The 16,069-nt window shown below is 44.8% G+C and overlaps 1 pseudogene; it reads left to right on the top strand.

Annotated features, from left to right (window-relative positions):
- Positions 1-14,619: 14,619 nt before the first annotated feature.
- Positions 14,620-14,713, top strand: LOC123930402 (annotated as a pseudogene).
- The last annotated feature ends 1,356 nt before the right edge of the window (positions 14,714-16,069 follow it).

The following is a 16,069-nucleotide window of genomic DNA, read 5'->3' as shown; positions in this document are numbered from 1 at the left end:
CTTTGTAATTTGATTTCCTGAAGTCAGACCCTGAGAGGGGAAAATCAAGTAAATTCCATTAAATTATCTGTGCATTTCACGTTGGGAGAAATTCTCTTCTTCTGGAAGCGTCTACGGCTCCGTTCTTTTCCTCCTCCCCTCGTGGCGGTTGCTGTGCTTCTCAGCTTGCTCATCTTGAAACCGCAGGTGTACCCGTGAGGCACCTGCTTTGCTCTCTGTCCAAGCAGGTGGGATACGGTCTCTTCTTCGAGGTTGTTCCTTTGTCGGTTGCCCTTACCCGCCCTGGCTTTCTGGAGGCTAGAGGAGACGGGTACCGCTCTTCAACCTGTGACATGCTGGAGATACACACCCCTTAGGAGCCCAGGCTGCCTTGCCTGCTGCCTGCCTGCCAGCCCTGCGTTCTGCTCCCGGTGCTGTGGCTGCTGGCTGGGCACGAGACGGCAGCTCCGACTGCAGTCCCCACTGCCCAAGAGAGAGGGACGAGGAGGAGAAGGAGAATTCTGGGTCAGAGACCTGTGGAGGTCAGACCCTGGAGGTTGACGGGTGGGAAGACGGACGGAGCTGAGCAAGAAGCCGCAGAGGCCGGATGCAGTGGGAGACAAGGGCTTCGAAGCGCCAGCACTGAATTTGTCTGTTACGCTACCGCCTCCCAGTTACTGACCAGCCCCTGAGTCACTGTTCACGTGCGGTTTCGGCACCTTCCCCTTTTCCTATGCCTGTTTCTAACCTGATCTGAGATGCAGAACCGGCCGCGGTAAGTACCCAGCGTTCTCTGAGGAATGGCTGTCGGATACCCCGACCCCCCAGCCCCGTCTCAGCTACCAAGGGAAGGGATGGCCCGCGGCACCCGACCCCAGCTGAGCAAGACGCTGTCATGAGAACTAGGTAGACTGTGCTTCATGCTTCGTGGGACTCTACGTGGACTGTTCCTCTGCGTTTATCCTGACCATAGCCTCCGCAAGTCAGGTGGCAGTGACCTGTTTTAGGTACAAGAGAAGAAACAGGGCTGGGAGAAGGCAGCTTCTGACTCTGGTAACAGTGGGGAGGGCAGGGGAGGTTCAAATCCAAGTCCGCAACAAGTACTGTAGGAAACGCCGCACCGTGGAGTCCAGTGGAGTTGAGAAGTAGACGACTCCCCAGCTACAGCTGCACATCCATCCTGACCAAGACCGCCTTTGTGGTCTCAGGGATGGGTCGACCTCAGGGGTTCTGGGGGCCCCAGTGGGGCTCGGTGGCAGCTGTGAGGAAGGAGGAACCTCCTACCTCGGAACTAAGCAGAGAAGCTCTAAATCCGACTGAATTCTCAGACGCAGCCCCTCTAAGAATTCAGGATAGAGGCCGTGAGTCCCCATTAGCATGATGACCTTACGTGGCAGTCACTGATGATGGGGATTCGGCAGGAGAAGAACTCAAGCTGGTTTTGAGTTCGTATTAAAGTGCTTTTTCACTTCTGGTTCCATCCATCTGTCTCAGCTGCAGGAAGACAGTTGCAGGACACAGAAACTCTCGAAAGTGGCTTGGAGCTCTGGCCGCCCTGTGCTGGGGGTCCGAGGCGGTTTGTGTCTCCTGCTCTCGGTCTGGAGTGCTCCAGCCGTATCTAGAGCCTCTGTGTCTTACTTGGGAGGTGAGGGATTGAGACCCTAAAACCTATTGATCTTGCTTGTTCGCTCCTTTAATTAGCTCACAAAGTGGTTTGAGGGAAAATCAATAGCACTAGTGACTCTCTTAGAGTACACTCCAAGAACCAGGTGCCACGAAATGTTGGCACGAGACTACGCATAGAAGGAGCACTGTTAGTAGGTGAACCATCAGCCTCCGCACATCTTCTAAACTCATGTATTTCTTTCAGATAAACAGGCATCCAGGAATTCCTTCCGATAAACGGATATCCAGGAATTCTCAGCTCAAACCTTGAAAGCATTATAAGGTAATGCAATTTCTGTATTAGCATTTTTATTTCGTTTTTCAGAGGACGTGCCGAAGCATATCATCCTCCTTAACGATAGGATGTGGCCCTGCTCGCTAAAACTGTCAGTCTGTGCAGCACAGCGTGAGGTCACCAGTGAGTCAGGAGAGCGTAGAAGGAGTCAGCTTTCTGCGCATTCGAAATTTCTGTCTCTGTGGACGTTTTGCGGAAGAACTCGCAATGGGACTTACAGGTTTTCCTGGCTCTTCTGATCAGATGTTCGAGAGCTTGGTAGTGTCCGTAAGACAAGGCACTGAGAGTCAAACCATCTGAGTCTCTTGATGCTTTGCCCTGAGTCTGCTCCTGCAACTGTGTGTTTCCGGTTTGACAATGTAACAAACTAGAAGATGTGTTTATAAAATGGCTAGGGTTGTTTGTTTTTTGAAGCCAAGATTTGTTACGCGCACCTGATTCTTACCTGTTTTTATAAACTCTGGATTTATCCAGTCCCTGGAGCCATTGATGAGAACATTTTTCACTTCTTCAGAAAAATGATTTTAAGCATATTCGTTAGAAGCATCTTCACACAAGCATCCCTGCTCACTTTTAAACCTAAATGGCATTTCCCGGCTTAGTTTCTTGACTTGCGAGATCGGATCCCAGCACACATTTGCCTGTTTCTGTAATGTGAATCCAATTTCAAAGCATGGAGAGTAGTTTCATGGGAGGGCAGAAAAAGCATCAGAACGTGTTAGAATCAGCTTCTGTTCCTGAATATGTCCACTTCCAGTTAGGAAGTGAGTCCCTTAGATTAGATCCCTTAATTTCCTGTAGTTCCTTTGTTTCTAGTCTGGCTGACACGACACACTCCTTTCTCACCACGAATTTCCTCCTGCTCCCCGGTCTTCCTCACCTTTCTCACCCTCTCCATCCGTCCCCACTACTGCCCTTCATCTTTCTAAAGTGCTGATGGAATTGCATCATTCTTCTGTTTAAAATTCTTTAGTAAGTCCTGGGGATAAGCAAGGTGAAGGCCAGGCTTTTATGTTTCTAGATACATAGTTTTATTTCATCCTGAACACATGGGTAGGAACTCCTCTCTCTATGATAAAGTGGGCTCGCTGTGATCGATAACCTATCTTAGTAACCAGGACTAGTAACCTGTGCACTGTCACGAGCCAGCGAGGAGTCTGGAAGGGTCAGGGGTAGCGTGAGTCTGAAAAGGTGGACAGGGTCTTAATCATACCTGAAATTACACATCATGGCAAGGATGAACCTTTTCTCCTGTGTGCTGGAGAACTGTATGGGATAATAAGTGACAAAATGGTCTGGCCTGGCTGTACTTTAGAAAAAAACCATTTCTGTGACCACGTAGACTGGAAGTGGGGAGATTTGATGGCCAACTAAGAAACTTGCAATATCAGGGCACCTGGGGGGCTCAGTCGGTTAAGTATCTGACTCTTGATCTCAGTGCAGGTCCTGATCTCAGGATCATGAGTTCACGCCCCTCACTGGGCTCCAGCTGGGCATGGAGCCTACATTAAAAAAAATGGGTGGCGGGGGGAGGAGGAAGGAAGGAGCTTGCAATATCCTAGGCAAAAGTTGGGGGAGGTAAAGTAGTGGGAATGGAGAAGAGAGGATTTAAGAGAAAATGTAGGAAGTGCAATTAGCTCCATGAGTTCCTGATCGAATGTGCAGGGTAAAGAATGAGGTAAGGGAGCCTGAACCAATGTCGTTTTCTGGACAGATGATGCTTTATAGGGCTGTTGTGCCACGCACGACCTTTCATGGTTTGCCAAACCTGCTATCTGCTCTTCAATGTCTTCTCGTTGTCTAAGCTGGTTCCTTCTGTCTAGAACTCTTCTTTCCCCTTGTCTTGAGGGCATCTCATCATTCCTCAAGATCCTTCCTTCCTCCATATCTCCATGCAGCATTAGTCTTGTACAGAGACGGTTATCTCCTCCCTTCCTTGGCTGTGAGTTATCTGAAGTCAGTCTCAGCCATCCTGTGACCCAGTGATAGGGTCATCGTAAGCATCACATGGAGATAGGGCTCTTCTGTGAAGAAAGCCATATATACTCTCGATATTCTCCCCCTTGTTGAAGATCACACTTCATTCTTTTGAGCTTCAATGATTTTTTTCCCCAGAATGACGCAAAATGAATTGGATTTCTTTATCTGTGGCATATTTCTGCTGAAAGCAAAGAGACGGATATGGATTTAGCTGCCCATACAGTCAACAGTAAGCAGAGTTTAGGCATTAAAGAGAAGCCAGGCAGCTATTACTAGGAAGTACTAGGGGCTTCCGTCTCTGACGGCGTCCCCCAGTAAGACGCCGTTAATGGTGTTCCTGGGGAATGTGTTCACGTGGAGATCACGCTACCTTGCTTCTCTAATACTCAGCCACCGTGAAACCACTCTTTAATCACTAGTTTCATCCATGTCGTTGTAAATGGCAAGATTTCATTTCTTCTGATGGCTGCATAGTATTCCACTGTATATATATCTCACATCTTCTTTATCCATTCATCTGTTTATGGACATCTGGGTTCTTTCCATAGTTTGGCTATTGTGGACATTGCTGCTGTAAACATTTGGGTGCATATGCCCCTTCAGATCACTACATTTGTATCTTCAGGGTAAATACCCAGTAGGGCGATTGCTGGGTCATAGGGTAGCTCTGTTTTCAACTTTTTGAGGAACCTCCATACCATTTTCCAGAGTGGTTGCACCAGTTTGCATTCCTACCAACAGTGTAGGAGGTTCCCCTTTCTCCGCATCCTCGCCAACATCTTTCATTTCCTGACTTGTTAATTTTACCCATTCTGACTGGTGTGAGGTGATATCTCATTGTGGTTTGATTTGTATTTCCCTGATGTCGAGTGATGTGGCTCACTTTTTCATGTGTCTGTTGGCCATCTGGATGTCTTCTTTGCAGAAATGTCTGTTCATGTCCTCTGCCCATTTCTTGATTGGATTATTTGTTCTCTGGTGTTGAGTTTGACAAGTTCTTTATAGATTTTGAATACTAGCCCTTTATCTGATATGTCATTTGCAAATATCTTCTCCCATTCTGTCAGTTGTCTTTGGTTTTGTCGACTGTTTCCTTTGCTGTGTGAAAGCTTTTGATCTTGATGAAGTCCCAATAGTTCATGTTTGCCCTTGCTTCCCTTGCCTTTGGCGATGTTTCTAGGAAGAAGTTGCTGTGGCTGAGTTTGAAGAGGTTGCTGCCTGTGTTCTCCTCAAGGATTTTGATGGATTCCTGTCTCACATTGAGGTCTTTGATGCATTTTTAATCTATTTTTGTGTGTGGTGTAAGGAAATGGTCCAGTTTCTTTCTTGTGCATGTGGCTGTCCGATTTTCCCAACACCATTTGTTGAAGAGACTGTCTTTTTTTCCATTGGACATTCTTTCCCACTTTGTCAAAGATTAGTTGACCATAGACTTGAGGGTCCATTCCTGGGCTCTCTATTCTGTTTCATTGATCTGTGTGTCTGTTCTTGTGCTAGTACCATGCTGTCTTGATTATAGCTTTAGCTTGAAGTCTGGAATTGTGATGCCACCAACTTTAGTTTTCTTTTTCAACATTCCTCTGGCTATTTGGGGTCTTTTCCAGTTCCATATAAATTTTAGGATTACTTTTTCCATTTTTTTGAAAAAAATTGATGGTATTTTGATAGGGATTGTGTTAAATGTGTAGATTACTTTAGGTGGCATAGACATTTTCACAATAGTTGTTCTTCCAATCCATGAGCATCGAATGTTTTTCTATTTCTTTGTGTCTTCCTCAATTTCTTTCATGAGTACTTTATAGTTTTCTGGTTATAGATTCTTTGCCTCTTTGGTTAGGTTTATTCCTAGGTTTTGGGTGCAATTGTAAATGTTATCGTCTCCTTAATTTCTCTTTCTTCTGTCTTATTGTTGGTGTATAGAAATGTAACTGATTTCTGTGCATCAATTTTATATCCTGACACTTTACAGAATTCCTGTATGAATTCTAGCAGTTTTGGAGTGGAGTCTTTTGGGTTTTCCACATAAAGTATCATATCATCTGCAAAGAGTGAGAGTTTAACTTCTTTGCCAATTTGGATGTCTTTTATTTCTTTTTGTTTTCTGATTGCTGAGGCTAGGACTTCTAGTACTATGTTGAACAGCAGTGGTGATAGTGGACATCCCTGCTGTGTTCCTGACCTTAGGGGAAAAGCTCTCATTTTTTCCCCATTCAGAATGATATTCGCTGTGGATTTTTCATAGATGGCTTTGATAATATTGAGGTATGTGCCCTCTATCCCTACACTTTGAAGAGTTTTGATCAAGAAAGGATGCCATACTTTGTCAAATGCTTTTTCAGCGTCTATTGAGGTATCATATGGTTCTTGTTCTTTCTTTTATTAATGTATTGTATCACATTGATTGATTTGAGGATGTTGAACCAACCTTGCAGCCCAGGAATAAATCCCACTTGGTCGTGGTGAATAATCCTTTTAATGTACTGTTGGATCCTATTGGTTAGTATCTTGGTGAGAATTTTCGCATCTGTGTTCATCAAAGATATTGGTCTGTAATTCTCCTTTTTGATTGGGGTCTTTGTCCGGTTTTGGGATCAAGGTAATGCTGGCCTCATAAAATGAGTTTGGAAGTCAGAGCATTGTGGTCTGCAAATATGCAGGCAATGGTCCCAATATCTTGGTACTGGTTGAGACCTGATTTGTGACCCAGGATGTGATCTATTCTGGAGAATGTTCCATGTGCACTAGAGAAGAATGTGTATTCTGTTGTTTTGGGATGGGATGTTCTGAATATATCTGTGATGTCCATCTGGTCCAGTGTGTCATTTAGAGCCTTTATTTCCTTGTGATCTTTTGCTTGGATGATCTGTCCATTTCAGTAAGGGGGTTGTTAACGTCCTGTACTATTATTTTTATTATTATTGATGTGTTTCTTGGATTTTGTTATTAAGTGGCTTATATAATTGGCTGCTCCCATGTTAGGGGCATAGATATTTAAAATTGTTAGATCTTCTTGTTGAACAGACCCTCTATGTATGCTATAGTGTCCTTCCTTATCTTTTATTATAGTCTTTGCTTAAAATCTAATTGATCTGATATAAGGATTGCCACCCCAGCTTTCTTTTGATGTCCATTAGCATGGTAAATTGTTTTCTACCCTCCCACTTTCAGTCTGGAGGTGTCTTTGGGTCTCAAATGAGTTTCTTGTAGACAACATATCGATAGTTTTTTTTTTTTTTTTTAATCCATTCTGATACCCTGTGTCTTTTGACTGGGGCATTTAGCCCATTTACATTCAGGGCAACTATTGAAAGGGATGAATTTAGTGCCATTGTATTGCTTGTAAGGTGACTGTTACTGTATATTGTCTCTGTTCCCTTTCTTGTCTGATACTTTTAGGCTCTCTCTTTGCTTAGAGGACCCCTTTCAATATTGGTGTTTGCAAGTTCCTTTAGTTTTTGTTTGTCCTGGAAGCTTTTTATCTTTCCTTCTATTTTCAATGACAGCCTAGCTGGATATAGTATTCTTGGCTGCATGTTTTTCTCGTTTAGTGCTCTGAATATATCATGCCAGTCCTTCTGGCCTGCCTGTCTCTGTGGATAGATCTGCTGCCAATCTAATTTTTCTACTGTTGTATGTTACAGACCTCTTGTCCAAGCTGCTTTCAGGATTTTCTCTGTCACTGAGACTTGTAAGTTTTACTCTTAGATGACAGGGTGTGGACCTATTTTTCTTTGATTTTGAGGGGGGTCCTCTGTGCCTCCTGGATTTTGATGCTTGTTCCCTTCACCAAATTAGGGAAATTCTCTACTATAATTTGCTCCAATATATCTTCTGCTCCCCTCTCTCTTTCTTCTTCATCTGGGATCCTAATTATGGGATGTTGTTTTGTCTTATGGTTTCACTTACATCTCGAATTTTCCCCTCATGGTCCACTAGTTGCTTTTCTCTTTTTCTCAGCTTCTTTATTCTCCATCATTTGGTCTTCTATATCACTAATTCTCTCTTCTGCCTCATTTATCCTAGCAGTAAGGGCCTCCATTTTTTATTGCACCTCATTAATAGCTTTTTAAATTTCAACTTGGTTAGATTTTAGTTCTTTTATTTCTCTAGGAAGGATTTTATTTCTCCAGAAAGGGATTCTCTAATATCTTCCATGCCTTTTTCAAGCCCAGCTAGCACCTTGATAATCACCATTCTGAACTCTAGTTCTGACATATTACTAATGTCTGTATTGATTACTTCCCTGGCCTTTGGTACTGCCTCTTGTTCTTTTTTTTTTTTTTTCTTTTGTGGTGAGTTTTTCCACCTTGTCATTTTATCCAGATAAGAATAAATTAATGAGAGGACAAAATACTAAAAAGATAGCAATGACCCCAGAAAAATATACACTATCCAAATCAGAAGAGACCTCAAACTGGAGGCAGAAGAAAGGAGGGAGAAAAGAAGAAGAAGGAGGGAGGAAAAAAAAATTATATATTTTTCTTTTCTTTTATATATATATATATTAATATTTATATTATTATATATTAACATTACATATTATAGTATATAAATATATATTTTATATATTAATATATGCATATTAATATATATACATATATATATTAGACTGGTGAATAGAACAGAGCCACACACTTGATTTTGGGTGTATTTTGATCTGTTAGAAGAAACTACCTCCCAAAATTTTAATGAAAGAAAAAATATATATACAAAAATAAGGGTAAACATGATGAAGGGATGGAATATGACTGTAAAGATGAAAATTAAAAAAGATTCTAAAAAGGAATTGATAAGAAGTTGGTTAAAAAAAGAGGGAAGAATGTGATCAGGCTGGATCTATATTTTGCACTATATTTTGATCTATTAGAAGAAATTGTATCCCAAAATTTTAAAGAAAAAAAAAACTATATGTATACAAAAAATAAGGTGAAATACAATAGAAGGATAAAATATGACTGTAACAATGAAATTTTTAAAAGATTTTTAAAAAGTTATTGATAAGATGAAATTCTTTAAAAAAACGTTAAAATAGGAAAGAGGAAAAATTAAAGAGTAAGAAAAAAATAAAATTTAAGAAGTTTAACTTTGAAAGACTGAAAGATCATGGGGGAAAAGCCATGAATTCTATGTGTTGCTTTCCCCTAGCGCTGGAGTTCTGCCGTTCTCATTGATCGGTGAGCTTGGTCTTGGCTGGATATTCTTGCTGGTCTTCTGGGGTAGGGGTCTGTTGCCGTGATTCTCAGACGTCTTTGCCTGAGGCAGAATTGTCCCGCCCTTGCCAGGGGCCAGGCTAAGTAATCTGCTCAGGTTCGCTCCCGGAGATTTTGTTCCCTGAGCATTTTTCGTAGAGCTTTGAAGGACGGGAATGAAGATGGCGGTCTCCCAGTCTCCAGCCTGGAGCCGAGAGCTCAGGGCCCCACCCCTCCGTGTGTCCTTGGAGTAAAGCAGTTAGTCCCTCCCAGTTCCCTGGTCTCCAGCTGCACTCTGAGCTCAGCTGGCCTGTGACCGAGCATTTCTATCTCTGGTGCTCAGCCCTGTTTGGAATCTCCAAACCGAGCAGATTCCTGCCACACATTCCTGTACCATTCCTCCCGAAGAGGAAGGAGGGGGTCTCTCCAGATCTGCCCCTTGTGGGGTCCCTGCTTGAAGAGTAGAGGCCTGAACATGCTTTGGATCATGGTTTAAGGTAACCCTGAGCTGAGAGCTCACTCCCCGGCTCCGTCTCTGTTGTGGGCTTTCCCGCTCCCATACCTGGGGCTCTGCCACACTCAGACACCCCCGGTCTTTCTGTGTCCCCGCAGGTCCTGAGACCACACTGTCCCCGAGGGCTCCTCCCCCTGCTTAGCCTGTGGAGTGATGTCCCTCTGCGGAGCAGACTTCTAAAAGTCCGGATTTTGTGCTCTGCTGCTCTACCGCTTGCCCGGAGCCGGCCCCTCCCCCTGCTGTCTATCTTCCCGTATGTTGCCTCGGATTCACTTCTCCACACGTCCTACCTTCCAGAAAGTGGACAATTTTCTCTTCTTAGAATTGCTGCTCTTCTCTTCGATCCCCTGTTCATAGGTGTTCAGAACAGTCTGAAAACTGTCTAGCTGAACTCCTGGGACCTGACTATGATTCAGTCTCCTACTCCTCTTCCATCTTGCTCAATTTCAGAGACTTTATTCTTTTTAACATGAGCTCTGTACCTCCCTCTAAGACCAGCTGTTGATGAACCCTGTCCATTTTGATGCGTGGTGGTTTCACTTTTGTTCTGTCTTGGGCTTTCCTTACATTTCCATGATGATTTCCTGTTTTGCTCAAGGAGTTATTCAACAGCATATTTTAAAATTTCCACACATCTTTCCATTATTAACTTGTAATTCAATTACATTGATGGTATATGTGGCATGCATTTGTAATTCGGCACTTTTTTAGAGCCAGTCAGTGATTTCCTTTTCAGTGTCACTCTTGACTTAAAACAAAACCAAAACCAACTTCTATTCTGTATCTGAGTGCATTAGATCAAGCCTGTTTACTTCACTGTTCAGGTCTTCTGTGTGTATGCTGACTTTAGTTTGTTTAGTAGCGGAGGAAATACAAAGAAAATAGAAGGAAAGAAGGAATGAAGAGCAGAAATGAATGTGGGAGGACCGACAGCCAAAATTCAGTAGAGAGAACCAGTAAAGACAGCATTGATTTCTCTGAAAAGATCAAAAAAAGGGCAAATTCCTGACATGATTACTATATAGAGAAAGAATGAAAATTAGTTTAGGACTGAATAGGGAGTTGTAGTTATCACCAGACTTGATGTGGAGATTTAACAGTTCTGTGTCTATAAAAGTCAATGAAACGTAGCTTAAAAGTCTTCAAAAACACACCATATGCTGGATGCCTGGTTTTAGGCGTAGTTTTCCCAAACATTTATGGAGTAGAGAATTACAAACTTTGCCACATCTTCCAGAGACTAGAGTAAGAGGGGGTCATTCTGCATACCATTTTTTGAGGAACTGAATGGAGACCTTAGGACCAAACCCATGCATATACCGAAAACTCGATCTTCATGGTGTGGGCATTTCTAGTAGTGAGAGGTAAAAATTATGGCTCTAGGACAATGGGTCTTTAGGATGAAAATGAAAAAGTGGAATTAGAGCCCTAATTTTACATTGTACACAAACACCAATTCCAGATGAATCTAGAATACCAATGGACCACAGACTTTTAAAGGTTGAGAAGACAATGGAAAATAATATCTAATGACTTGGGGCATCCACCATAGATAAGAAAAAAGTCCTGTGACTCAATCAGGAAAGTGCAAGCCAAAAAAAAAAAAAAAAAAAAAAAAAAAAAAAGTGTTAAAGCATTAGCAGGTGTTGTATTGGGAGACTATCAACATAAGCAAAGAAGCTTGATCGTAATTAGTATTCAGGAATGGTAGATTAAAACCATAGTGGGATACCATTTTCATCCTCCGTGGCCTTAGGAACGTTTAATTTTAATTTATACATCCATAATTAATTTGGACAAAACCACATGTTGGTAAGGATGACGAACTCTCAGACTACTCATTCGCTATTGTTGGGAGTATAAATTGACCTAAACTACTCAGAGGAAAGAATTGCCATACCCTAATACACTGGAGTATATTGATACCTCGCAATCCAGCAGTTCCTACGCCCCCCAGGCATGCGTACCAGAGACGTTCTGCCAGCGTCGATCAGGAGAAAGTTCTAAGAATGTCTATATTGTTTATACTAACAAAGCCCAGAGAGCCCCAAATGCCCACCAGTAGCAGATACATAATAACCATGCATGTAGATACATACAGCTACGCCATATATAACCTTTTATGATGTATCTGTATGTAATAAGAGCTTATTAGAAACAACTGGAAGTGAAACACTCCGCCATACAGCAACAGGGTGAATCCCCAAAACACAACCCTGAACATGCAGCACAGATCCCCGAAGGTTCTATCAGCTGTGAATCCACTTATGCAAAGTCCAAAACCAGACAAAACCGAGGAAAACCTATGAGAACACATTCAGAGGTGGGAAAACCCTTAACCCAAGGAACAATCAATTCAAAGCATCAGATATTGGTTTTTCTCGGGGCAGAGAGGACGGGAGACAGAGAGAGGGGCCAATACCTCTAACGTAGCGTTCATACTTTCTTCAGCTGGATCACGGTGGGTACCTTGGTGTTTATTTTATTCTTTAAACGGCACATACATCCTTCATATACACCCGCTTATCTGAAATATTTCTCAACAAATTGTAGAAACATACTGGAGGACAGTGACACAGAATTTTTAGGGGAGGAGCCTCGGCAATCCTGCTTGTGTTGGACAAAGCAGTTCGTGTGATATGACTTCCGACAGCCGCGGAAGTAACCCAAGACACCACCTGCCTCTCTCCCCCTGAGTGAGAGTCTCCTGGATCATGGACAATCAGGCCAGTCCTTGGCTACCCCGTGGCAGGGCCTGGTGTAAGGAAATGAGTGCCTCATCGTTTGTTCTTTGTCAGGACCGCACACAGGGCAATACTGAGATGAGGAAGCGGGGGGCTGTGGGAGCCAGTGCTGAACACGAGCACGGGAATGGAGTGTCCCCAAGTTAGAGGACGTGTGCTGAGCACATCGTGGGCAAGTCCGAGTCCAAGGGGGCAGGAACAGCAAGATGGAGAGCATCCACCGAGAGCCAGTGCTCTTTTCTTGATGCAAGAACAGAAACCCAGGGCCCAGAGGCAGAGGGTATAGAGTGAAATTCCTCAACACTCCAGCCTCATAGCCCTACAGCTGCTGCGGACCCCAAGCAGCCTGCAGGGCCAGTGTCTGAGCCCCATGCCCACCGTGGCTCCTGCTTCTAAGTGTCCTTCTCCCCAGGATCCCCGCCAGGATCAATACACTACCGGCTTCCGGCATCGGGCTAAGTTCTCGCTGCTTCGTATACCAAGCCCAGCTAATGAGCAAATCAGTCATCCTTTCCGAAATCCAAAAACCATCCGGAAGGCTTCTGGCTGGCGTTCTGCAGGAACCCCACTCCAGCCCATCCCTCCCTCCGACAGCCAAGATCTCCAGGCAGAATTCAAGAAGCAGCCACCCGAGGACCCTGGAGAGCACAGAGGAGCAGGTGCCCTGGGGAAAGATGTCGGACCTTGGAGACACGACCGAGCTTTGCCAAAACTCAGAGACATGTATACCCAAGTGAGTCAATCTTACTAACCTAGAATATTAATATTTAAGCAACAGCACATGAGAGAGGGCAAAGACCCGGATGCGGATTCAGAAGACCCGGGTCTCCCCAGGCTCAGCCACTTTCTGGTTGCTTGATCTCAGTCACTTAATTGAACCCCAAATCAGACACGTTTCTCCAGAACTACCTGGAGGCAAGCTAATTTTGGGACACTGATCCAAAACAACCACCAGCAGCAGATGACCCTCCTTCCCACCCTGCTGGCTTAAGAGCCCTGTGTGAGATGGGTGATAGTGTGGTGTGGGTCTCTGGGGTCCCTAGGGGCCTCGGCTGGCTGCTGAAATCCTTTCTCACTGGACTTAGGGAGCAGGGAGGCTCTTTGACTTTTTCCACAAGCAAGTACATTCATAACCTCTCCCAGGGAGGTGCCAACACCAAGAAGGCATTTCTGGTCCTGGCTGTTGGTCCGTTCTTATCCCTGGAGGGGACATGTCCTGATGGTCTGAAGCTGAAAGAGGTGATCCAAGGAGTGTGTGTGTCTGTGTCCCCTCAGCTTTAGCTGCGTGGACCTCCTTGCTGCTCCTGAGCTCAGACCACCTGGGTGTGAAGTCCCCCGATCAAGATCAACCTTGATCTTCTGTCCGTTTCCTCCTCTGTGAGGTGGGGATAAAAACATGATTGCCTCATAATGTTCTGGTGAAGATTTAAGGAGAGAATGCCTCTAAAATGGTAGCCAGTGTGTCTGAATGATCAGTCTATGGGTTCAATTAATAAGCCTGCCCGGCAAGCTGCCTTCTCCCCCATTGACCACTTGGGGGAGCCCTCTAGCCGAAAACCAAACCAGTTCCCAGAAAAGGTAAGGTTTCTGTTTCTGACAGAGGGAGAGGTTAAGGGTCATCTAGTTCCACTCCCTCCTTTTTTCCCCCCACACTTTCTTTCCTTTTCTCCTCCTCCTCCTCCTCCTCCTTTTTTTTTTTTTTTTTTTTTTTTTTCATTTGGGCAAACAGAGGCTCAGAGAGGAGAAGTGATTTGCTCATAGTCATGCAAGTCACTGGTAATCCGAAGGCCGGAGTCTTTTTATTTCCCAAATCATTCCCAAATCACCTGATAATCATCATCGTTCGTTCCAAGCCTGTTAGGTCTCAAGCACGGTGAAATTTACTCCCCCTCCTCACACGTCTGTGGGTGGTTTATCCGTCTTCCCAAGCTCTTGGCTGATGAATTTGGGGTGCAGGTTTTATTTTGTTGAGGTCTGTGCTTAAAAAGTGGGAGCTTGGGGCACCTGGGTGGCTCAGTGGTTTAAGCCTCTGCCTTCGGCTCAGGTCATGATCCCAGGGTCCTGGGATCGAGTCCCGCATCGGGCTCTCTGCTTGGCGGGGAGCCTGCTTCCTCCTCTCTCTCTCTCTCTCTCTGCTTGCCTCTCTGCCTGCTTGTGATCTCTCTCTGTCAAATAAATAAATAAAATCTTTAAAAAAAAAAGTGGGAGCTTAATAGATGCTGTTTAGTACACATCTGCCCTGTTGTATATATAATCGCTTCTCGGCCTTTTGGCTAAGATCAAGTGTAGTATCTGCCCTGTTGTATACACAGCTCTCATGAAATACAGGCGACGGGCATTACCCTGCAGAAACTGACTCACACACAAGCATAGGGACAGACACACACACTCCTTGGATCACCTCTTTCAGCTTCAGAACTCTATCCCTATAGATGGATCAGTTCCCAACTCTGTATTTCCAACCTCCATCTTTCCCTGGACCCGGGCTCATTGATCTGACGTCTTACACAACATCTCCACTTGGAAGGCTGCGTGTATTCTCACAGCCTGTTACTTACGACGTTGCTCCTTATCTTCTCCTGTACTTGTTTCCCCATTAAACCTCATTTTGGTGAAGGGCAACTCTGAGTCTCCGTTTGCCCGGCCAAAACCCATGAGTTGCCCCGAACGCCTCTCTGTCTCTCCTTGTCCACATCCATCAGCAAATCTGTTGGCCTGCCTTCCAACCAAATCCCGGATCCCACTTCTTACCACCTCCGCTGCTCCCATGATGGTCCCCGGGCTCTCATCGTCTTCTCCCCAGTTCTTGCCACTTATCCTACTGACCTCCTGCCCCCTCAGCGGTGTCTCCAGAGGTCTCTGACCATCCCTCCTTTCCCACCTGGCCCCTCAGCTTTAGCTGCATGGACCTCCTTGCTGCTCCCGAGCAGTCCAGGAGCACTCCTGTGTCACCTGCCTGCCGTGGGCTGACCCCCATGCCTGCAGAGGCCCCCACTCCCCTCCTTCCTCCCCATCTACACCCTTGTCACCTTTAGCTCATTTCGAAGACTGCAGCCCCCTCCCACCCACACTCCCCCCCCCCCATAGCACTCACCCCACAACATTCGACATATTCTACTTCCCTATCCTGTCTAATGATTACCTCCCCTTTCCAGAATGTCAGCTCAGGGAGGGCAGGTGTCTTGTTCCTTTCTGTGTGTCCAGTGCATGGAACGATGCTTACCATGTTGCCGGAATGAAAGGAAGTCGATACGGTTGCAGAAGGGAGGTCGGGAGGGGTGGGTGAAAGCTGGAAAGGGGATTCGCAGCCCAAACTTCCAGTTATGAAATAAAGAAGTCACAGAGGTGAACAGCGTAGGGAATGGACTGAGACTGTCATGTGTTGCTTGGGGCCAGATGCCGACTACACTTAGGATGGGGAGCATAGAGACATGTAGGATTGTCCAATCATTTTACCATACACCTGAAACTAACATAACACTGCATGTTAATTATAGCTAAAAACCCCCACAAAAACAAAAACAAAAAACAGTGGATATGGGGCAAAGGGTGCTAGGAAAGGAGTTAAATGATTTGGGCCTGCTTATCCCCATTTGGTTTTGGGCAACTGACAGTCTCTCTTGGAGTAAGAAGTCAGCTAGCCCAGTTCCTGGCTTTGCATAGGAAGATGCAGGGGTATCATTTTACTCTAAAATATTGCTGC

Source organism: Meles meles, chromosome 18 (genome assembly GCF_922984935.1).
Source record: "Meles meles chromosome 18, mMelMel3.1 paternal haplotype, whole genome shotgun sequence".
NCBI classification, from domain to species: domain Eukaryota; kingdom Metazoa; phylum Chordata; class Mammalia; order Carnivora; family Mustelidae; genus Meles; species Meles meles.
The sequence above is the reverse complement of the archived record's forward strand: the minus strand, read 5'-3'. Positions and strand labels throughout refer to the sequence as shown.